Source organism: Notamacropus eugenii, chromosome 3 (assembly GCF_028372415.1).
Source record: "Notamacropus eugenii isolate mMacEug1 chromosome 3, mMacEug1.pri_v2, whole genome shotgun sequence".
Lineage (NCBI taxonomy): Eukaryota > Metazoa > Chordata > Mammalia > Diprotodontia > Macropodidae > Notamacropus > Notamacropus eugenii.
The window spans coordinates 91,920,633-91,945,269 of NC_092874.1; the positions used below are offsets into that span (position 1 = coordinate 91,920,633).

Below are 24,637 nucleotides of genomic sequence, written 5' to 3' on the forward strand. Positions count from 1 at the left end.
TAAATATCCTGTGTTAGCAGGAGGAGTGATGCTTGGCAAGAATACAAACTGAGCTCTCAACTTCCCTGCCTTCTTCCTCCCTCCCTCCCTCTTTGCCTTCTTCCCATTCCTCTTTTCCTTCATTTTTCCCTCTTTCCTTCCCTTCTTCCTTGTTTCCTTTCTCATATTTTCTTTTACTTTTTTCTCCTATCTTTCTTTCCTTCCATTTTTCTTCTTCCTTCCACTTTATTTTCCTTTCTTACTCCTCTCTTCTTCCCATTACTTCCTCTGTCCTCTCCTATTTTCTTTCTTTGTTTTTCTTTTATTCTTCTTCTTACTTCTTTCCTTTCTTCCTTTACTCTTTGTCTTTACTTATGTCCTCTTTTTTTTACTTTTGCTTTATCATTTCTTTTCCTGCCTCTCATTCTTTCTTGCCCTTTTCCTCTTCTTCACCCTTTGTCCTATATTCTCTTTTCATTTCTCTTTTTCCTTTCTCTTACCTTTTCCTTCTTTCTTTTCTTCTCTTTTTTTCTTTTCTCCTTTTCCTCCTTTATTTGTTCCTTCCCACAGAGCTACCAACATGTATATCCATACCATAGATAACAAGGAGATTCATTGGGTAGACTTCCTCTCTAAGTTCACCAAGGTGGAAAATCTGAGGTTGAAGATCCAGGAAGCATTCAGGATGAAATCAGGGAGATAAAAACTTTTTTATGGGGGGAAAAAGATGGAAAATGGGCACTCCTTTATAGACTAAAGTGATGATCTGGACAACATTGTTCAGCTGCTAGTGCGAGAAAGGCCAGCTGTACTTTCTGTTCCTGATAATGGATTCTGACCTCTCTGATCAATTTGGGTTGTTACTCAGACCAAAGTGTATCTGATAAGAGTCTCAAACACAGAGAAAAAGCCCTGGAAATTGATGGGTAACCTGGCCTAGCTATTCAAGCATACTAAATTGATCCAGGATTTGGCCTTTATAAGATCAATAAATATGTAAAGGTCCAGGATATGAATATGGGAGCACGGTTTGAAGCTATATTGGTAAATGTTATATGGAAAGAAAAAGCAGCAGCCAGTGAATCCAGTGACACTGGAGATGGCCAAATGTCTGAAGAGGATGTTACCTATCATATGAAATATGAAGACTATCCAGAAAATGGTGTCATGAAGTTGAATTCAAAAAATATAAGAGCTCAGGCCCATATAACATTGAAATGGCATTATCTGGAAGTTGGACAAATTGTGATGGTGAACTATAATCCAGATGAGCCCGAGAAGAGGGGCTTCTGGTATGATGCTGATATTCTTCAAAAATGAGAAAGCAGGACTGTTAAAGTGATCTATACAAACTTACTGCTTGGGGATGCTGAGGATTCTCTGCATGGTGGTAGAATAACTTTTGTCAATGAAGTTTACAAAATTGAGGAGCCTGGCAGTGTGAGCTTAGTTAGTTTTGAAAACCCTTTGAAAAGATAGAGCAGCCCCATTTGCAAATATTGTAAAGATGGGGTTCATAAGACCTACAAAAAGTACACCTGTGATGAGTGTGAAGGAAAGGAAGACCCTAATGAGAAGGAGCACTACAATTCAAAGCTAGTTCTCTGTTGGTGAGTTTTTGATCACAGGACTTCTCTACAATTCATTTGTTAGCAGAAAGATCTCTGACCCCATTGCCTGTATAAATGAGATCTAGAGCTTTGAATTGTAGTGCTCCTATCAGTGACTGAGGTAGAGCTGAAATCAAGAACTTGTGACCTGGGAAGCCAGTAAGGGTGGTGAGAAATATTAAGGGATGGAAACAGGGTAAATATGCCCCATCTAAAGGGTATCAATATGACGGAATATAGAAGGTGTTGAAGTATTGCCTTGTGTGGCATTACCTCTTCAAGAAGGATAATGATGAACCTGACTCATGGACAAGGGAATGGAAAGACAAGATGAAGAATCTTGGCTTAACAATGCAATATTCAGAAGGATATTAGAAAGCAGTTGTTAATAAAGAGCAGGCAAAAGAAAATAATTAGAGTGATGACGAGGAATTGACTTCTCCAAGGAAAGGAAATGGTAAGAGCAAAAGGAATACACTGGGGGTAAAGAGACCTTTCTGGACTCTCCTGATACATTCTCCAAGAAGACTGATGTGGAACTGCACAAATTCAACTTCTAGCAGAAGGCTCTCATGACGAATGATGAATCCAATGAATAACCGTGGAACAAAGTATTAGGTGCACTGAACGATGGGCTGAAATTCCTGAATAAAATGGAAGAAACATTCCTGTGTATTTGCTGTCAAGAGGTGGTGTTTCAGCTAACTACTACTGTGTGTCAGCATAATGTTTTCAAGAATTGTTTGAATCAATCCTTCCAAGCCGAGGTGTACAGCTGCCTAGCTTGTCAGTATGATCTGGGTAAATCATACACTATGCAAACAAATCAGCTACAGCAAACCATCCTCTATCAGCTCTTCCCACACTATGGCAATGGATGACATCAAGCACTTCTTTCTTACTTTGATGGTAAAACTTGGCAATGGGCTAATTTAGGTTTAATTTAAACACATAGCTTTGCCTTTTCCCTGAAGAGATTTGTTTTGTTCACCCTTTTTAAAAAACTCTATAAATTTTGAGGAATTTATTTTATATGTGTTGTGGCTTTTTAAAATGTTGGATGCTGCATTTGGTTTTTTTCCAAAATCTTCAGTTTAACAGAATAAATTTTCCTACTTTTGGTAAAGGCTACTAATGAACCTTTTTGAGTTCTCAAAACTTCTCTTCCTTATGTAGAATGTGGCCTGGTTACTAGAATAATCTTTTTAAAATCTGTGGATTTTGCCTCAAAGGCAAAAGTATGCTCAGTTCTTTGTCAATATTTTGATGTTAAAATTCTTCAAGATAGTTCCTGGTGTTTTTGGACCCATTGGAGAAGTTGTTTTAAGAAAAGAAAAGTTTTGCTTAAAATAGCCATTCTCTACCAGTTTACTTTTATGTTTAAAATAAGTATGAAAAGCTCTCTTCCTGCATTTAGCTAAGTGCTGGAGGCAGTACAGATAACTACCTGAGCTGGAGACTCTTTTTACATGTGTAGATTTCATAGGTTGTTCAGGCAGATTCTGTCTCTGATCCAGAATGTCACTGTGGAACATACTAGAGTCATTCTTGAGTGCCTTTGGTTAAATTTTAGAAGACTGGTTTCTTTTTAGTACTGAAATGTTGAAATTGAAACCAGATTCTATTTCTTCCTTTGTAAATGGAACATGGTAGCAAAACGTCATTAGTGTGGCTTTGCAAACCTTGAAACTCTTCTTTACTAGAGTGGATTTTGACAAGATTGATTTACTTTAAAATTATTTTAAATTTTGAAATGGAGAATTATATGTGATAAATTTTTTTTTCTTTTTAAGACACTTTCCCAGATGAATTTTTTTAGTTATCATATGAATGAAGAAAGATAACTTTGTGTGTGTGTGTGTGTGTGTGTGTGTGTGTATTATTGTAAAACTCTTTTTCTTGTGGTAGAATATTAATGGATAGGATAAAAACAATGAAACATTGTATAGACTTTCAAAAAAAAGTAAAGTTTTTTGTACATGCGTAGATTTTAAGTTCTCAAAACAAATGTGTTTGCAGACAAAAGAAAAAAACAGCACAAATTGGTCACGCTGGGTAAAAGATAGCGATTTAATCTGAAACATAGCACCTTTGAGCCATGCCATCAGAAAGATCTGATTAAAGAAGTCATGGGGGCATGTATATAGATTTGGGAGAGAAAGTGGCTAGTGAAGAAGATGGGAACCTTTTCTGAATCACTCTGAAACCTGAAAATATTAAGTCTTTTTCATAGCATAGCAAAAATTCTTAGACACACCCCCCCCCCCATTAATGTTAAAGAAGTGTAAATTGGGCTATGGGTAAAGAATGTGTGCATATAACAATTATATATCTGGAAAATTGCAGAATGCTTTTGGGGCAGCCAGGTGACTCGGTGAATAAAGTGCCAGACCTGGAGTGAAGAAGACTCATCTTCCTGAATTCAAATTTGGCCTCAAAAACTTACTAGCTTTGTGCCCCTGGGCAAGTCATTTAACCCTCTTTGCCTGATTTTTCCCATCTTAAATGAACTGGAGAAGAAAATGGCAGACCACTCCAATATTTTTGATAAGAAAATCCCCAATAGGATCATGAAGAGTCTGACATGATTAAAACGACTGAACAATAACATAATGCTTTTAATGAACTAAACATTTTCCCTTTAATAATATCCCATTTTTATCTTTTAAAACAATAGTTGTCTGGTGATGCTTTTATTGTTGTCAATTTTTAGACACATCCAGCTGAAGGTCAATTCAAGGCAAGGGAGAGGACAATGTTTGCAGATGGCAAAGCTGAGTTGAGACTAGAGAATATGGAGTGACAAAAAGAGATGCAGCTGACAGGCCATCTGAGTGATGAAGGGACATACCACTTGCACTAATTTTTGAAAGATTTGCTGACTCCAAAGTTATAGTTGAATAGCCAGCCTGGTATCAAATAATCCCAGGAAATGCAGTAATTGTCAGGCTTAATCCATATGCAGCTTTCCCTATTTGGAAGTTAGCCTGGGCAGCTTCTAACTCTCCTGGGTTACCATTGACTGTGGATACTGCAGTACATCAGTTGAATATAGGGAAAATGTATGTAGAAGTACTGTTTTATATAAAATATAGTACTTTTTTAATAGAAGAGGGTATTCTGGGTAGACAAGTGAAAGAAGTTGCTAAAACCTGATTTCTTTTTTTTTTCTAATTTTCAAGTATTATTGTTTTCTAATATTTTGCTTGAGGGGGAGGAACTTGCAACAATGAAGCAGATTCAAGCAGAACAAATTCCCATATTGGTCATGTACAAAAAGTATATCTCATTCTCCATATTGGTCCATCACCTCTCTTTCAGGAAGTGTGTAGCATTTTTTATTACTATTCCTCTGGAATGATGGTTAAACAGTGTATTGATCAGAATTCGCAACTTTAACAAAAAAACAACTGTGTGTTTATGCAATGTTGATGCTATAGAATAAACTGTCTTCCTGGTTCTACTCATTTCATTTTGCACTAGTTCATATACATTTTTTCCAGTTTCTTTGATACCACATCCTTCATTACTTCTTACAATGCAATATTATTCCCTTATGTTTATCTATCATAATTTGTTCAGCCATACTCCAAAGAATGGACACCCCACTTCCTCTGCTTAGTTTATGGGTCTTTACCACTACAATAAAAAAGGTGAAAATTTTTGTACACATAGAACCTTTTATCTTTTTCTTTGCTTTCTTTTAGGGGTGCAGATCTAGTAGAAGGATTGTTAAATTAAAGAGTATGCATAGTTTAGTCATTTTGGGGACATTATTTGAAATTGCTTTCCAGAATGGTTGGACAAAGTCACAGTGCCATTGACAATGAATCCATGAATCCATTTTTTCCATTCTATCTTAGATTTGTCATTTTGCTTTTTTGTCATTGCCAATCTAACGGATGTGAAGTAGAACTTCGGTGTTGTTTTAATGTGTATTTCTCTAATCAGTGACTTAGAGAATTTTTTTCACGTGGCTATATATAGCTTGGATATCTTCATAGAAAATGCCTGTTCATATGCTTTGACCATTTACCAATTAGCAAATGGTTCTTAATCTTATACATTTTGATCACTTCCTTATATATCTTGGAAATTATATGTTTAGCAGAGAAACTTATTACAAAGATTTTTTTCATAGTTAACTGACTTCTTTATAGTTTTAGGTAGATTTCACTGTGAGCAGGAGAGTGGCCTAGTCATCCTAACAGTAAAAGCTATCCCTCAATAAGTCCTGTTCTAGGATTTAGGTCATATGCTTCTTTTTCTCATCAGACATGAACTCTCCCCCCCTCCCGTCTCAAGTAAATCTTTCCTTAAAAGATTATAAATAGAGGAATCTATAAATGGCAAATGATACTCTGTCCCTGATTGGAGTTGAAGTCAGAGATCAATTTCTCTTAGGCACAAGGAGCTGGCCTCAGTAGTGGTGGGAGCTTCATCACATAAAAAGGGAACTATTTGTGTTCTGATACCTACCATTAATCAGATGGTAAGCCACCCCATAAAGGCAAGGTAAGCTAATTATGAAACCTAATGTCATTGCTTCTAGGAATACATGACAGTGTGACAAGCTACCTTCATTGCTTTGGGAAGCTTACTGTTCAACTAGCTAGCTCACTAAAATAGGCAAAGATTTCACATAGTTAGACACATCGGTGAATGTCATACTCTGATATTACCTCAAAGTTTGGTGAGTATAAGACTTTGAGTAGTTCAATGAGGCCATTGTCAGATTGTTGTAAATTGGACTGTGCTGAGACATGTACAGGAACAAGTGAAGGTACAGGAGTCTAAGACTAAACTTCATGTTGGGTACAAATGTTATGCCCAGAGGAGACACCTGGTCTTGAATAAAGACAGTGCACCTGCTGCCATGAAATTGATTTCAGTATTTTGGGGTTGAGATTTAGTGGCTGTGCAATTTGTTGACTGTGACAGGGTTTCTTGTGGTAATTATTAGCTGACCAAAAGCAAGATTTTTACACCAGTACATCTGCCTGCAGTCTAAAAATTTCCAGAAATTAATTATGATGAGGTTGGATTTCTAACAATAGAAGGGAACAACAAACTCAGTAAAGTATACAAATCTAACTAGTTCTATAGGTAGTAGGGGGGGAAAGGGAAAAGAAAACAGAGGGGAGGTTAAAAAGGAGGGAAGAAGTAGTAATGGATTTCTGAAAACAAGATCCAGTAGTCAAAGCCAAAACTATAATATTTTGCAATTGGGGAAAGCAACACAGAGTATGCTTGGCCAAGCAGCAGGAAAGATACCATCAAATCCTGCTGGAAAGGACTGTATGGGTAATGGTCAGGGAAGAGCTTCTCTAGATTGCATCAACATGCAATATGGCAGTGTCCCATTTTAGCCAGGTTAACAAGGTGCTAGGCTCAATAGTTTCTATATTACTAGACTGCAGGTGCTATCAATACCCACCGATTTCAGTGCCATGCCACAATATCCAGTTTCCTTTCCTAGTTATAATTCTATAATTGGGTCTAACATGGACTGATCTAATAGTTTGAAGGTGGCAGAGACTCTTATCATCACTGTGGAATATTGAATACTATACCCCTAAATCTCATGCTTCTATATCTCAATCAGTACTGACAGATAACAAATAATTTCTCTCCCAAGTTAGTATGTTTCTTTAATGCAGTGGTCAAATTTTGGAATAAATGCATTCTAGGCTGGCTTATATAAAAAGACAGGGTAGCCCATGGAGTGCTGGGCCTGGAGTCAGAAAGACCTGAGATCAAATACAATCTTAGGTACTTAACTAGCTGTGTGACCCTGGACAATCACTTAATCCTGTTTATCTCAGTTCCTTATCTGTAAAATGAGTTGGATAAGGAAAAGGAAATGACCCCAGTATCTTTCCCAAGAAAATTTGTGGGACCATGAAGAGTCAAACATGACTGAAATGACTGAATAGCAAAGTCCATAAGAGGATAGCGTCAATGAAAAAAAAAATGGAGGCACTGATCTCCACAATAAATCACATAAGTATAAACAGATAAAACTGTATTGATATTGAAGTAAGCCAATTCTTTAGGTCATCAAACATGCATTTTGCATTGGTTGTTTTAGAAAATGTTGGAATACTTTGGAATCAGAGTAGAGAGTGGTGTTGTCACAGTGGAAAATACAGGAATCAAATGTGCTAATTCATTTGCAAAGACTAAGAACTGTTTGGTATTGGAAACATGGGGATCTGACTACAGACAAACCTGTGTGAGTCCTTATAGAATCCCACTGACAGATTCTGTCCCAGGAGTTATACTTTCACCTTCACACATTTCCAACTTGATAAGAAGCTAGTATTTACACTGGTGATGAAAGGTGTTTCAAGCCAATTCAGCAAGTTGGATAGGGTCCCAAGAATTACAGATTAGAGTTAAGGCCCAGATCTATGATTTCATCAAACTCTTAAATGAAAATACTGTCCACCAATGTAACTTGACACCTTTTCTACAATTTACAGTCTTAGAGAAAAGCCTTAAGCACTGAGAAGCTAAGTGTCTTACCCAGAGTCAAATAGTCAGTGTTTTTTGGAGGTGGGAATTGAACCTGGGTCTTTCTGATTCCCATTCAAACTTCCTATACACTATACCACATTGTCTCTAATTTTATGAAAAGCTGTTGTTTATAGAGAAGCTTGAATATGGTTCAAACCATCTTGGTGTACTCAGTAGAACCCCCAAAGTCAATGTGAATATCATTAAGACAAGGTACAGCCTTTGAGGCTAGCTGATCATGAAAAATCAAATTTAAGAAACTTTGGAAAAAGGTATTTACTTGGTATTCATACATGATACACAGAGTCCAAAAGACCAGTCCATTTATCCCTCTTTGGGACATAAACTAGAGAAGTTGTGCATATTATGGAAGCCCTGTTTCCTAATTATTACTGCTCATATCATCTGGCTTATCAGATTATATACCAAAGAATGAACATATCTGTCCAAGATGGCTATATGGTGATGGAAGAACCTCAACAATGCATTTTTTCGCTTTATAAACAGAATTATGTCTTTAGCAAAGAACGCAGAGAGCTCTTTTCAGTTACCTCAAACTCCATCAAAAACCTCTTTCTCTTCCTAGTTAATAAATAAATCTGTCTGACTATGATTGGGGTTATGACATTTCAGAAACAGGTTGACAGCGTCATTGAACACCTACCTCTCCCTCAACTTCTCTGCTCTATCCACTAACCATATCTGGATAGAGTTTTAGAATTGTATCCAACATTGAGTGAATCAGCCAATTTGACTACTATAAATACTCAAATTAACTAAAAAGTATATATGAAGGAAGATACTATCTCCATCCAGAGAAAGAACTGATAAATAGAAGCAGGTATAGAAAGATTTTATATAAATATACATATCTGTGTTTAATTGTAGCCATTTTTAGTGTGGGGAAGTGAGAGGGAAGAAAAAGAAGAAGAAATCTACATGATAACTTTACATGTTTAAAAGGAATAGCAAGTTGTACACAATTTCATTTTCATATGCAATTTCATATGCAATCATCTTTTTATTATACTAATATGTTATAGAAATGCTTATTTTATTCCATAAATTAAAAATTAAAAAAAATTTTAAAAATACTTGGATTAACTGAAGGCTTTGGCTGGAGTTGGCATATATCCAGTCAAAGAAATTCATCTGGAAGCACTGGGAGAATAGACCAACCTTTCTCAAAGGTCAGTCAAAATGCATTTATTAAGTATTTGCTATATGCCAGGCACACTGCTAAACCATATACAAGAAATAGTATTTATAAAATACTTTGAGGATTGCAAAGTACTTTACAAATATTATCTTATTTGATCCTTGCAACCCTGAGAGGTAGATGCTAATATCCTCATTTAAAGATGAGAAAACTGAGGTAGGCTGAGGATAAATGCTTTGTACAGAGTCCTACACCTAGTAACTAAGGTTAGATTTAAACTCAGGTCTTTAGGACTTCGGGTCCAGTTCTGTCTTCATTTTTTTACTCTGTTGCCTCCACTAGGCCCATATCTCAAATATTTTTTTAAAAGTATCTAAGTGTAGAAAAAAATATAGAAACTCTTTCTGTAGTATGAAAAATAGAAACTAAGAAAATGTCCATCTATTGAGAATGACTAAAGAAAGTATGGTTCACAAAAGGAATAAAATATTATTACACTTAAGAAATGACAAAGTGAACAGATTCAGAAGACAACTGGAAAACATCTATGAAGTGATGATAAGTTTCCGCCTCAGAGTAGGAGTCTCTGCCTACCATAGTAATCAGGCCAAGGTTGGCTAAGCAGGCAATTTTTAGGGCAACTTTCTAGTCCCCTCCCTCACACCAGGAGGTGAGCAGTGCAATCCTTAAAAGGCTGGTCAGATACCCAAGGGGCTGCCAAATCCCACTGCTGCTTCCAATGAGAAATGACCCTATGGTCTGGACCAGCTGTGTGCAGGGTTGTGACTAAAGTTCGCAGTGAATCTGCACCTGCTGCTTCATCACTTGCCTGTTGCCACAGAACTTTGAGGTATAATAGTAAAATGGTATGAGTGATGTCTTTTCATTCGTGCCTAAATTGGATTTAAGTGAGGCAAAGCACCTGGTGCTGATTCTGTTCCAGCTGAGATTTACAAGATAGGGGGACCATTGCTCATACAAAAGCTGACTGAAAATTTCCAGGTTATATGGCAAGAGGAAGTTATCCACCAGGTGTTTAAGGATTCCTCCATTTTCCATCTCTGTAAAGATAAAAGGAATAGATTGTACTGCAACAATCACAGGGGGTCTCTCTCTTAGTCATATCTGGTTAAGATTCTTGCTAGAGAATAGCTAGCCTTAGTAGGCTGATCCTTGACCTGGAAGATGGTCATATACTTGAGAGCCAGTGTGGCTGCAGAAAGGGCCAAGGAATGGTAGATATGGTGTTTGCTGTCTGACAACTCCAGGAAAAATACCAGGAGCAGAACAGAGGTCTGTTCGCATTTGTAGATCTGACCAAGGCTTTTGACACTGTTAGTCATGAAGGTTTATGGAAGAGTATGTCAAAATTTGGTTGCCCAGAGAAGTTTATCAGTATTGTATATCAATTTCATGATGGTATGTTTGCCCAGGTTCTAGATAGTGGCCAACGTTCTCATGCCTTCCCAGTCACCAGTGGAGTGAAACAGGGCTGTGTGGTAGATCCTATGCTTTCTGGCATAATGTATTCAACTGTGCTGACAAATGCTTTCAATGAGGATGAACACAGAATCAAAGTCTACTACTGTACTGATGGTAAGTCTTCAATTTGATAAAGCTACAAGACAAGACCAAAGTAGAGGGAATGTTGGTGCATAATTTTCTGTTTGCAAATGATTGTGCACTCAATGCAGCCTCTGAAGCTGAGATGCAACAAAGTATGGATCAATTCTCTGCTACCTATGCTAATTTTGGCCTAATAATTAACACAAAGAAAACACAGGTGTTCCATCAGCCACCACTACACCATTCATATGTGAAACCATTGGTTTCAACAAATGGAGAAGTTCTGAATGTTGTGGATAAGTTCACTTACCTTGGTAGCATACTTTACAATGATTTACATATTGACAATGAGACTGATGCATACATTGCCAAAAGTAGCTCAGTGTTTGGGAGGCTCCAAAGAAAAGTTGGGGAGAGAAGAGGTACTAGACAGACTACCAAACAGAAGGTCTACAAAGCTGTTGTGCTGACTTCATTGTTGTATGCCTGTGAAACATGGACAGTCTACCAGCACCATGCCAAGAAACTGAATTGCTTCCATTTGAAATGTCTGAAGAAGATTCTGAAGATCAACTGGCAGGACAAGGTACCAGACACTGAAATCCTTGATTGAGCTGAACTGCCAAGCTATGCTTCAGGTTTGAATACAAAATGTATGCTTCCCAAAAAGACTATTTTATGGAGAACTTGCAAGTGGCAGGTGATCACATGGTGGTCAGAAGAAGGGATACAAAGACACTCTCAAGGTCTCTCTCAAGAACTTTGGATCTGGGCAGAGTAAAGATGGAAGAGTAACAGCATGCACTTTCTAGAGTGCTGCCCCCAAGCCTAGTTGCATACCTGCAAAAAATAGCTCTAAACAAATTCTGGAGCTGCAGAACCCAAAGAATGATGGAGTGAAGCAAATCTCCAGCCTAGAATGTCTAAAGAAATTATCTATTGCACCATGCTGGGGGCATGACGCAGTCCAGAGTGGACTGTGCCAGCATAGACAAATCCTGAGCAGGCTTTGGGGAGACTGAATCAGACTATAGAATCTTACTTTGGTGACAAGGAGAACCAAAGCATGAAAACAGAAGAAAACAAAGTTAAAGCAACTCCATTAAAAGCCTCCAAGAAAAATATGAATTTGTCACAGGCCATGGAAGAGCTCGAAAAGGATTTTGAAAGTCAAGTAGAGCAAAAACTGGGAAGAGAAATGAGAGTGATACAAGAAGATCATGATAAGTAAGTCAAAAGTTTGCTAAAGGAAACTCAAAAAAATGCTGAAGAAAATAACACTTCAAAAAATAGACTAACCCAAATGGCAAAAGCAATCCTAAAAGCCAATGAGGAAAAGAGTGCCCTAAAAAGCAGAATTGATCAGAAGGAAAAGGAAATCCAAAAGCTCACTGAAGAAAATAATTCCTTAAAGATTAAAATAGAGTAGGTGGAAGCTAATGACTTTATGAAAAATCAAGACACTATAAAACAAAACCAAAGGAATGAAAAAATAACAGACAATGTGAAATAACTCATTGGAAAAACAACTGACCTGGAAAATAGATCCAGGAGAGACAATTTAAACACTATGTCATTACCTGAAAGCCATGATCAAAAACAAGAGCTTAGACATCATCTTTCATGAAATTATCAAGGAAAACTGCCCTGATATTCTAGAACCAGAGGGTAAAATGAATATTGAAAGAATTCACCGATCACCTCCTGAAAGAGATTTGAAAAGAAAAGCTCCTAGGAATGTTGTAGCCAAATTCCAGAGTTCCCAAGTCAAGGATAAAATATTGCAAGCTGCCAGAAAGAAACAATTCAAGTACTGTGGAAATACAGTCAGGATAACACAAGACCTAGCAACTTCTACATTAAGGGTTTAAAGGGCTTGGAATAAGATATTTCAGAAGTCAAAGGAGCTAGGATTAAAACCAAGAATCACTTACCCAGCAAAACTGAGTATAATACTTTAGGGGAAAAAATTGTTCATTCAATGAAATAGAGGACTTTCAAGCATTCTTGATGAAACGACCAGAGCTGAATAGAAAATGTAACTTTCAAACACAAGAATCAAGAGAAGCATAAAAAAGTAAATAGGAAAGAGAAATCATAAGGGACTTATGAAAGTTGAACTGTTTACATTTCTACATGGAAAGATAATATTTGTAACTCTTAAGACTTTTCTCTGTATTTGGGTAGTTGGAAGGATTATATACATATTGACCCAGGGCACAGAGTGAGCTGAATAGGAAGGGATGATATCTAAAAAAATAAAATTAAGGGGTGAAAGAGGAATGTATTGGGAGGAGAAAGCAAGATATGAAATGAGGCAAATTTTCTTTCATGAAAGAGAAGAGAAAAATCTTTTTCAATGGAGGGGGAGAAGGGAGGTGAGATGGAAAAGGTGAAGCTTACTTTCATCACATTTGGCTTAAGGAGGGAATAACATGCACACTCAACTTGGTATGAAAATCTATCTTACACTACAGTAAAGTAGGGGAGAAGGGGATAAGTGGGGTGTAAGGGGGATGATAGAAGGGAGGGCAAGTGGAAGAAGGGGGTAATTAGAAGTAAACACTTTTGGGGAGGAACAAGGTAAAAAAGAGAATAGAATAAATAGGGGGCAGGATAGGATGGAGGGAAATACACCTAGTCTTTTACAATATGACTTTTATGGAAGTCTTTTGTATAACTACACATGCATAACCTATATTGAATCACTTGCCTTCTCAATTGGGATGGCTGGGGAGGGAGGAAGGGAGAGAAGTTAGAACTCAAAAGTTTTAAAAACAAATATTAAAAATTGTTTTTACATGCAATGGTGAAATAAGAAGTACAGATAATGGGATATAGAAATCTATCTTGCCCTACAGAAAAAAAGAGGAGATGGGGATAAGGGAAGGGAAGGATGAGACAGAAGGGAGGGCAGATTGGGTGAAGAGACAATCAGAATGCATAATGTCTTGGGATAGAAGGAGGGGAGAGATGAGGAGAAAATTTAGAACTCAAAATCTTGTGGAAACAAAAATACAAACAAATTTTTAAGAAAATATTGTTAAAAGAAGCCATGGGTGAGGGAAAAGCCTCAATTATTGATGTTCATTCATTGATGTTTTAGGAATTTATAGTATAAGAAAGCCTGTGGTGATGGAAGGATAAAATGCCCAGAGGGAAAGGAGGCCTTTCAGATACTGTTAAGAATAACAGTCCTAGGGAAGAATAATTTGAAATGATCCCTTCTAATTTGATAAAGTATGGTTTTAGTGATTATCCCACCATAAATGTATAAAAAAATTGAGTCATTGTGTGATATAATAAATACAGACTGAGCTACAAAAAAAGAACTTTGGACTTGATTGTGTGACATAGGAGACACTGGCATAGGATCACTCAGCATGGCATGCCCACATCAGAAAGAGTTCTGTGCTCTATCTACAAAGCAGAATTGAAACAGCACAAAGTAAATGTTAGATGAGCAGATCTGGAGTATCCACTCCAAATGTTCACACAGACTATCTGTGCCCAATCTGTAGTAGAGCATTTTGAGCTTGTATTGGTCTGATAAGCCATAGTCAGACACACTGAAACGTAACTTTATCTTGGTGATCTCATTTTGATCCTCTTCAACAACAAAGGACAACAACCAACCAAGTAAACCAACCATGAAGTGATGCAACTTAAAGTAAGAAGAATTAGAATAAATTCAATGAAAGCAACATTATAAAGAAAAAGCTCTATGAAGGATTTTAGGAATAATCAATGAAATGACAAACTATGATGCCAAAGGACCCAAGATGATATGTGTTACTATGTGCAAGAGAGGTGATGGATTTAAAATACAGAATGAGACACACATTAAAAAAAAAAATTCTAGTCAATTTGAGAAATTGTTTGTTTGAAAAGGCACATTTGCTAGGAGGGTTTTCCTTTTTCCTTTTTTATGGTTCATTAGGGTGGGGTAGTGCTCATAGAAGGAAAGTAAAGGAGAAAATTATTAATCATAAAAATAATATAGTTAAATTTAGGAAAAATTAAAAAGAAACATTTTGGAGAGAAAATGATGCATTTGAAAAGGGAACTTCCCTATATAGGATTTATTCCCTGTACCAGTGAAATCACAGGTATCTTCCTGAATCTTATTAGGAAACTACAAATAGTCAATGCCCTTCACAAAAAAATAATATCTGAAGGACTTCCTCCTTCACAATGATGAATAGCTTTAGTGAGAACATCTTTCTATTATTCACACTTTTTGATATAAATAATCAGAGTGCTATTGAATAGTTACATGTTATTTCATCTTTTAAGGTATTTTGTATTATGTGTGTGTATAGGGTGTATATAAAAAATATCTATCTATCTATATTTTGCAGGGGAGTCATTTTATTCATGGAGATCAGTTAAAGCATGATTCTGCTACACTGAATCATTTTTTCTTTTTCAATAGTTGGCAAACAATAAGTATAGTCAACTCTTATGTTCTTTGCACCTTTTAAATGATAATGTGAATTTAAAGATGTAGTCTACTAAAGGTTATCACTTATAAAGGCCTGCCTACTCACTTTTAGTACTCTCATCAAAGACTCCCTCAATGCATGCATAGATGAATTTTATGTTTTTTGTAAAGATAAGAAGGTATCCATGTGAGTTCATAGCTATCAATATTCTCGCAGTCATTTTTTGTCAATAATATGATGTAAGATTATTTCCCCCATACCATTAGCGTAGTGTAATATATCAATGTAGATTTAAGAAGACCTAGGTTCCAATCTTGTTTCAAATATTTACTAGCTCTATGACCTGGGATAAGTCACTTAACCACCTTTTGCCCTCCATAATCTATTCTGTAAAACAAAAGAGTTGAACTAGATGGCCTCTCAGACCCCTTTCTAGCTTTAATTGTAGGATTACATGGATATCTCTTTTACTTTTTTTTGACTTTATTATTATTTTATTTGTTTTCAGTGTTCTACAATCACTCCCATATGAGTTAGATTTTTTCCCCTCCCTCCTCCTCATTCTCCCTTCCATCCCTCCTCCCTCCCTGAGACAACATACAATGTTATATAAGTTCTACACATACATTTCTATTAAATACATTTTCATCTTAGTCATGTTGCATAGAAGAATTAAAATGAATGGAAGAAATCATAAAACAAACAAAAACATAATACAAAAGAAAATGATCTGCTTCATTCCATGATCGAATGCCATAGTTTTTCCCTGGTTGTGAAATGTATTTTGCTGTAAGAGATCATAGGGAATTATTCAAGCCTTTGCATTTCAATGAAGTACTAAGGCTACCAGAAAAATTCCTTGCACACTGTGGTTGTTGCTGTGTACAAAGTTTTCCTATTTCTGCTCCTTTCACTCAGCATCAGTTCATATGTCTTTCCACGCCTCTCTGAAGTCTTCCTGTTCATCATTTCTTATACCACACTAGTATGTCATTATATTCATATACCACAGTTTATTCAGCCATTCCCCCATTGATGGGCATCCCCTTGATTTCCAGTTTTTGGCCACCACAAAGAGAGTTGTTATAAATACTTTTGTACATGTGGGACCATTTCCCATTTTTATGATCTCTTGGGGATACAATGTAGAAGCGATATTGCTGGATCAAAGGGTATGCACATTTTTGTAGCCCTTTGGGCATAGCTCTAAATTGCTCTCCAGAATGGTTGGATCAGCTCACAGCTCCACCAACAATGAATAAGTGTTCCAACTCTCCCACATCTTCTCCAACATTTATCATCATCCTGTTTTGTCATGGTGGCTAATCTGATAGGTGTGATAGGGTATCACTGAGTTGTTTTTATTTGCATCTCTGTAATCAATAGTGATTTACAGCTCTTTTTCATATAACAATAGATATCTTTAATTTCTTCCTCAGAAAATGGCCTGTTCATATCCTTTGACCATTTATCTATTGGGGAGTGACTTGTATCATTGTACATTTGACTCAGTTCTCTAAATATTTTAGAAACGAGGCCTTTATCACAGACACAGTTTGCAAAAATTCTTTCCCAGTTTTCTGCTTCCCTCCTAATCTTGCTTGCATTTGGTTTGTTTGTACAAAAACTTTTCAGTTTGATGTAATCAAAATCATCCATTTTGTACTTCATAATGTTTTCTAAAAAAATTATTCCCCTCTCCATAAATCTGAATAAATACACTATTTCTTGCTCCACTAATTTGTTTATAGTATCAATCTTTATACCTAGATCATGTACCCATTTGAACTTTATTCTTGGAGTACTGTGTCAGGCATTGGTTTATTCCTAATTTCCACCATACCATTATCCAGTTTACCCAGCAATTTTTGTCGAACAGTGAGTTCTTATCCCATAAAATGGGATGCTTGAGCTTATCAAAGAGTAGATTGCTATATTCATTGACTACTGAGTCTTGAGTACCTATGCAATTCTACTGGTCTACTCTTCTGTTTCTTAGCCAGTGCCAAGTGGGTTTGATGGTTGCTGCTTTATAATACAGCTTGAGATCTGGTATAGGTAGGCCACCTTACCTAGCATTTCTTTTCATTAGTTTCCTTGATATTTTGGACCTTTTGTTCTTCCAGATGAATTTTTATATTATTTTTCTAGCTCAACAAAATAATTATCTGACAATTTGTTTGGTATGGCACTGAATAAGTAAATTAATTTGGGCAAAATTGTCACTTATATTATATTGGCTCAGCCTACACAGGAGTAACTGATGTTTTTCCACTTACTTAGATCTGACTTTATTTGTGTGAGAAGCACTTTGTAATTGTGTTCATTTAGTCCCTGGGTTTGTTTTGGCAGGTAGACTCCCAAATATTTTATAGTGTCTGCCATAGCTTTAAATGGAATTTCTCTTTCTATCTCTTGGTTTTAGGATTTGTTAGTAATATATAGAAATTCAGAAGAATTGTGTGGGTTTTTTTGTAACCTGCAACTATGCCAGAGTTGTTTATTATTTCAGGTAGTTTTTTACTTGAATATCTGGGATTCTCTAAGTATATCATCATATCGTCTGCAAAGAGTAATAACTTAGTTTCTTCTTTGCCTATTCTAAATCCTTCAGTTTCCTTTTCCTCTCTTGTTGCTACAGTTAACATTTCTAGTACTATATTGAGTAATAGTGGTGATAATGGACATCTTTGTTTCACTCCTGATCTTATTAGAAATGTATCTAGCATATCCCCATTGCATATAATGCTTGCTGATGGTTTTAGGTAGATACTGCTTATTATTCTATGGAAAGTTCCATTTATTCCTATGTTCTCCAGTGTTTTCAATAGGAATGGGTATTATATTTTGTCGAAACCTTTTTCTGGATCTATTGAGATAATCATATGGTTTCTGTTAGTTTTGTTGTTGATATGAACAATAATGCTAATAGTTTTCCTAATATTGATTGCATATGAAGGACAAACAGCATATCAAATAGACAGATTTACATAGCAGGATCCCAAACCGGGACATTAGATATGATGGGTATTATTGTAGCTTTTGCTATCTATTTTATCATCTTATTTGACAGAATGCAGAAAGAAATTGTTTGAAGAAAAATCAGACTCATCCTGTTATTGCTTTATGTTTAATGGTCTGTGGACTGTTGGGTAGATGGGAAAAATTATTTATTTTTGTAATTGAATAAAAATGTTGGGATGTAAGCTCATCTTCAGTAGGCTCACCGAAATCGACTTCAACACAATTCATTCAGTAGCAGATTTAATGATTGGGATCATATGAACTTCATCTTGTTACTACATTGTTTTGATTTCTTCTGTTAGTTCTTGGTATTTTGAAAACTTTTCATTACATATAGTTTGGAAGATACAAGTACTTGGAATGGAAACATTATTTTTTAATGGATCAATATTATGTCTGTGTTTATGTGGATTGACTTTATCTGTGATAATATTATAGTTTCAATGCAATTTATTTGTTGAATTCTTCAGGGAATTTTGGACTCTGATTTTGTATTACAGGTAGAAAAGGAGTTTAATTGAACTATGGGACATTTCCAAGGGAATTAAAATTTTTTACACAGCGTTTTATTCTATATTAGTTTTAAAAAGATAGCAAGTTTTTTGGTATAGAATTTGGGCTCCTTGATTGTGTTTTTATTTTTCTAGATATTTGGTAGGTGTTACATTTTTTCAAGTTGCCATGGTACTTAGAAAATTTCTTTGCAAAATTTCTTTGATCAACAAATCTGGGCTCCTAAAAAATAAACAATTTGTTATTTCTGGAGGCAACAACCAGAACTTTTTTTTTGGACAGGACTAATAGATTTGATGATTGCTTTAAGTATAGTTTGCAAAAACTTTAGCAAAGTATTTGACAGGCTTACAATCTATCCAAGTTGCTAAATTGGAAAATTGGGGGATGAGAGCAGTACATTTTGGTAGATTAGAATCTGGCTGAGTGGCTTGATTCAAAGAGTAATCATTAATGGTTCACTGTCAAATTGAAAAGTCTTCAGCAAAGGACCTCAGGTTTGGACTTGGTCTTGAATTACTTCACATACTACCAGTGACATATGCAAGATATGGAGGACTTGCTTATAAAACATACAGGTGACAAAGCTTGCATGGATAAGTAATATATTGGTGACACAGTCATAGGCTGAAAGAGAGATTAAATTTAATAGGCATAAATGTAAAGTTTTACATTGGTTCAGAAGCTTAATTTCACAAGTAGAAGACTGTGGAAGTGGATAGTCTGCAATTCATCAGAAAAAACATGTTGAGCCTTTTAATGGATAGTAAACAGTGTATTCCAAAAGTGTGATATAACAATCAAACAAATAGATATGGTTTCAGATTTCATTAAGAGGGACATGCTAGCCAGGATTAGGAAAGCAATAATTTTGGTATACTATAAGTGACTATAAGTGAAATATGATCTTTAGTTTGAGGTGACATCTTTTAGGTAGAATATTGATAAATTGAAGAAATGTCCAAGTGAGAGCATTTAGGATGGTGAAATTATTGAAGGCTATACCATGTGGGGTCTTGCTTGAAAGAAATAGAGGTATTTAGCTTGGAAATGATGAGATGTAGTAAGAACTTGCGTCCAAGTTTTTGAAGGGTCACAGTTTGGAAGAGGGATTTACATGTGTTCTATTTGGTCTTTGAGACCTGAATTGGGATTAGTGAGTACAAGTTCCATAGAGGCTGATTTAGGTTTAATATATGGAGAGACTTTCAAACAATTAAAGTTAAACAAAAATAGAATGGATTGTCAATTGGACAATGGCTAAATAAATGGTGGAACATGAATGCAATAGAATATTATTGTGCTGAAAAAACCCAATGAATGTGATGAATCCAGAGAGGCATAGAAAGAGTAACAAGATATGATGCAGAGTGATGTAAGAAGAGATAAAAGAATGACATACACAGTGATCTCTAGAATGTATATAGAAAGAATGACCACGAAAAGGTTAATGTTGGGAATATACAAAGAATAAGAATTACCCCTAGGAAAAGATATGAGGAGATACTCTTATCCTCCTCCTTTGTAGAAGTGGAAGGTTCATAGGTGTAGCACATTACATATATTTTGAAACTTCTTTGATGTATTGGTTGATCTTACTGATATTTTTTCTTCCTCTTTTTTTCCCTTGAAAATAGCATTTATTATATGGGTTGGAAGAGAATGGGAGGGTTACTTGGGGAAATTTTGGTGGTGTAAAAACCAAAATATATCCATAAATATTAATTTTTAAAATTTATTTTGTTACATTTTAAGTTCCAAACTGTCTCCCTCCCTCTGTACCTTGCACTAAAGAACAGATATATTTATACACACATATAGATAGATACAAACACACATGTGCGCACGTGCACACACACACACGTAAAACCATATTATGTTTACTTCTAAAGAGAAATTGTTTCTAAGGAGATGGATAGAAACTTCCTTCATAGGTCCTTAGTAATTGATTTGAGCATTTATAATATTCAGAATGAGGGCAACTAGAGGTGTAGTAGATAAGGTGCTAGGTCTGAAGTCAGGAAGACTTGAGTTCAAATTCAGCCTCAGACACTTACTAGATGTCATTAGTTACTAATTGGGCAAGTCACTTAACTTTGTTTCCCTCAGTTTTCTTATCTGTAAAATGATCTGGAGAAGGTAATGGAAAACTATTATCTTTGCCAAGAAAACCCTAAATGGGATATGACTGAATAGCAATAACGACAATACTCAGAATAACTTAGTCTTGGTTATGCTTCTTTTCATTTTTCATTATTTCATGCAAATCTTTCCATGTCTATGATAAGTTTGTTGACTTTTAAAATTAATTTTTAAAAGGAATGAGATGCCAAATGTGTCCGCACCATAGCAGGGCCAAGCAAGAAACACTGGGTGGTCTGAAGCAGAAGCTGTACTATGGAATCTCAGGCATAGCAGCCAAAGAAAGGAGTCTGGTGGAACTGAACAAGTGGGATCCTGGAGCCTCAGGTATCTGCAGTGGCCACTCCTGAGCCTATCAGGGTGCATATTAAATGTCTGTAAGTCACCTACTTGAACTTCCAGGAGCCAAGACGGCAGAATGATCAGTGAATGCTCTACCACTACACTTATTGACTTTGATGGACTGAAGGGGCAAACAGTCTCTTAGCCTGTGGGGTGAGGAAAAATCACAAAAGGGGGGGTCCCTCTTGCTGTGGCTGAAGGGGAACAGGGCAGGATCAGAGCTGTCCCAGACAGCCCCACTTCAGCAAACCAGGAGGATATCCTGAGACCCAGGATGTAGCCCACAACCATCGATACCAGGACCCCAGGCATGCCTCAGCACTACAGAGGCATCAGGAAGACACCAGTGTAGATGGGTTAACAAACTGTTGAGCTTGCTTATGCTCTACCTCAGCAGAGAAAACCTCCTGTGGTCAAACCACCCCTCCCCCACACTTAACACAGCTAGCTCCAGAGTAACTCCAGGGAAACACAGAAAGACTTTACCTGGCCTCTGTTTTCCAATACTAGCCAGCTCAGTATCAGGTAAACTGCAGCATCATAGCTTATAGCTGAAAGAACCAGAGGCCGCAACACACAAAGCTTCAAGTTAGGGGTACAAGAAATCTGAGACAGAGCCTCTTGTGCCCCAGAAGCAGAGATCTACTTTAAAAGCCAGGAAAAGGGTAATCATCATGAGTAGGAAACAAAGCAGAAAAAGAAAAGACCATAGAATCTTTCTACAGGGAAAAGGACCAAAACATGAAGACCAAAGAGGTAAGCACTGAGACTGTACTTCCATCTGAAACTTCAGAATGGAATATGAATGGGTTGCAAGCCCAAAGAGCATTCTTGGAAATGCTGAAGAAGGACTTTAAAAGTCAAATTAGAAAATAGAAGAAAAACTGGCCAGTGATATTAAAAATATGAAAAAGAAATCACAGAAGAATTTTAAAGGAAAATTGGACGAGTGGAAAAGGAAGTACAAAACTGAACTGGAAAAAATATCTCCTTAAAAGCAACAATTGGACAGATGGAAAAGGAGATGCAAAAGCTAACTGAAAAAAGCAACTTGATAAAAATTAGAATCGGTCAAGTAGAAGTTAATGAATCTATAAAACATTAAGAATCAGTCAAACAGAATGTAAAGAATGAAAAGATAGAAGAAAATGAAAAATATCTCATTGGAAAAACAACTGACCTGAAAAATAGATCCAGGAGAGAAAATCTAGGAATTATTGGTCTACCAGAAAGCCATGATGAAAAAAAGAGCCTGGACAACATCTTCTAAGAAGTCATCAAGAAAAACTGCCCAAAAGTCCTAGATTCAGAGGGCGACATAGTCATCGAAACAATCCACTGTTTACCTCCCAAAAGAGATCCCAAACTAAAAACACCAAGTAATATTGTTGCCAAATTCCAGAACTATCAAGTGAAGGAGAAAATACTGTAGGCAGCCAGAAAGAAACAATTCAAATATAGAGGAGCTCCATTAAGAATCACACAGAACCTTACAGCTTCTACATAAAAAGCTCAAAGGAATTGGAATAGGATATTCTGTAAGGTAAAGAGCTTGGACTATAACCAAGGATCAGTTACTCAGCAAAGCTGAACATAATATTTCAGGCAAGGAGGTGGACATTTAATGGAATAAGAGATTTCCAGACCTTCCTGATAAAAAGATCAGAGCTCAGTAGAAAATTTTATCTTCAAACAAAAGCCTCAAGAGAGGCATGAAAAGTTAAACAGGAGAAAAAACTGTTATTCAATATGGACAATTTGTTTACATTTCTATAAGGGAAGATGATACTTGTTAATCTTGAGAACTACATATTTATCATGATATACAAAAGGGACATACATAGATAGAGGGAGGAGGTATAAAGTAAATGATGTGATGATAAAAATGTGATGTAAGGATGTAAAGGGATTGTAATAGGAGGTGTGAAAAGAAAGAGGCAGAAAATGGTAAATTACATCACAGGAAGAAGCACAAAAGTATATTGCAGTAGAGGGAAAGAGAGGAGGGAGATGAGCATTGTTTGAGATTTACTCTCATCTGATTTGGTTCAAAGCAGGAACAAAAACTCAGTTAAGTATAGAAATATAACTAGCTCTATAGGCAGTAGGAGGGGAAGGGGAAAAGAAAGGGAAGGGGAGGCTAAAAGGGAGGGAATAAGTAGTAAGGGAAAATGAGAGTAAAAGGGAGGGGGACTGAAACAAGGAAGAGAATACTGAGGGAGGCTGTGGTTAAAAATCGAAACTGTTGTGGAGGGGAAGAGAGAAGGGAGAACTAAACACACAAATTGGGGGAAAGAGGATGGAGGGAAAGACACAGTAATCAAAATTGTGAATGTGAATGGGATGAACTCTCCATAAAATGGAGACAGATAGTAGAATGGTTTTAAAACCATAATCCAACAATACTTTGTTCACAAGAAACACTGTCAAAATGGGGGGACACATAGAGGGTAAACATAAAAGGTTGGAGCACAATATATTGTGCTTCCTCAGATGTAAAAAAAGGAGGAGTAGCAATCCTAAACTCAGACAAACTAAAAGCAGAAATAGATCTAATGAAAAGAGATAAGCAAGAATACTATAACCTGCTTGACAAATCTAAACTCAAAATAAACAAGAAAGAAATTAAGGAGGTGAATAGAAGTCTGGATAAAGCATATATGATAGATCTCTGGAGAAAACTGAATAGGGATAGAAAGGAATATGCTATTTTCTCAGTGGTACATGGCACATATATAAAAATTGGCCATGTATTAGCCCATAAAAACATCACAATTCAGTTCAGAAAGGCAGAAATAAACAATATCACAGTGCAATAGTGTGGCAGAAACTGGGCATAGACCAATTCCTGACCCTGTACATAAGAATAAAGTCCAAATGGATATGTGATCTATCTATAAAGGCTGATGTAACAAACAAATTAGGGGATCAAGGAATAGTGTATTTGTCAGATTTATGGAGAATGGAGAAATGTATGACCAAAAAGAGACAGAGAATATTTTGAAGTACAAAATATATAATTCTGATTACATTAAATTGAAAAAGTTTTGCACAAACAAACCCAATGCAACCAAGATTAGGAGGGAAGCAAAAAACTGGGAAAGAATTTTTGCAACTTGTGTCTGTGATAAAGGCCTCATTTCTAAAATATATGGAGAATTGAGTCAAATTTACGAGAACACAAGTTGTTCCCCAATTGATAAATGGTCCAAGGATATCAACAGGCAGTTTTCAGAGGAAGAAATTAAAGCTATCTACAGTAATATGAAAAAATGCTCTAAATCACTATTGATTAGAGAGATACAAATCAAAACCATCCTGAGGTACCACATCACACC

General features: G+C 36.2%; 2 pseudogenes; both read left to right on the top strand.

Moving 5' to 3' along the window:
- The first annotated feature begins 559 nt into the window (after positions 1-559).
- On the top strand, positions 560-1,593 carry LOC140531825 (E3 ubiquitin-protein ligase UHRF1-like; annotated as a pseudogene).
- Positions 1,594-1,664: 71 nt separating this feature from the next.
- LOC140531826 (E3 ubiquitin-protein ligase UHRF1 pseudogene) lies at positions 1,665-2,470 on the top strand (annotated as a pseudogene).
- Positions 2,471-24,637: the final 22,167 nt, after the last annotated feature.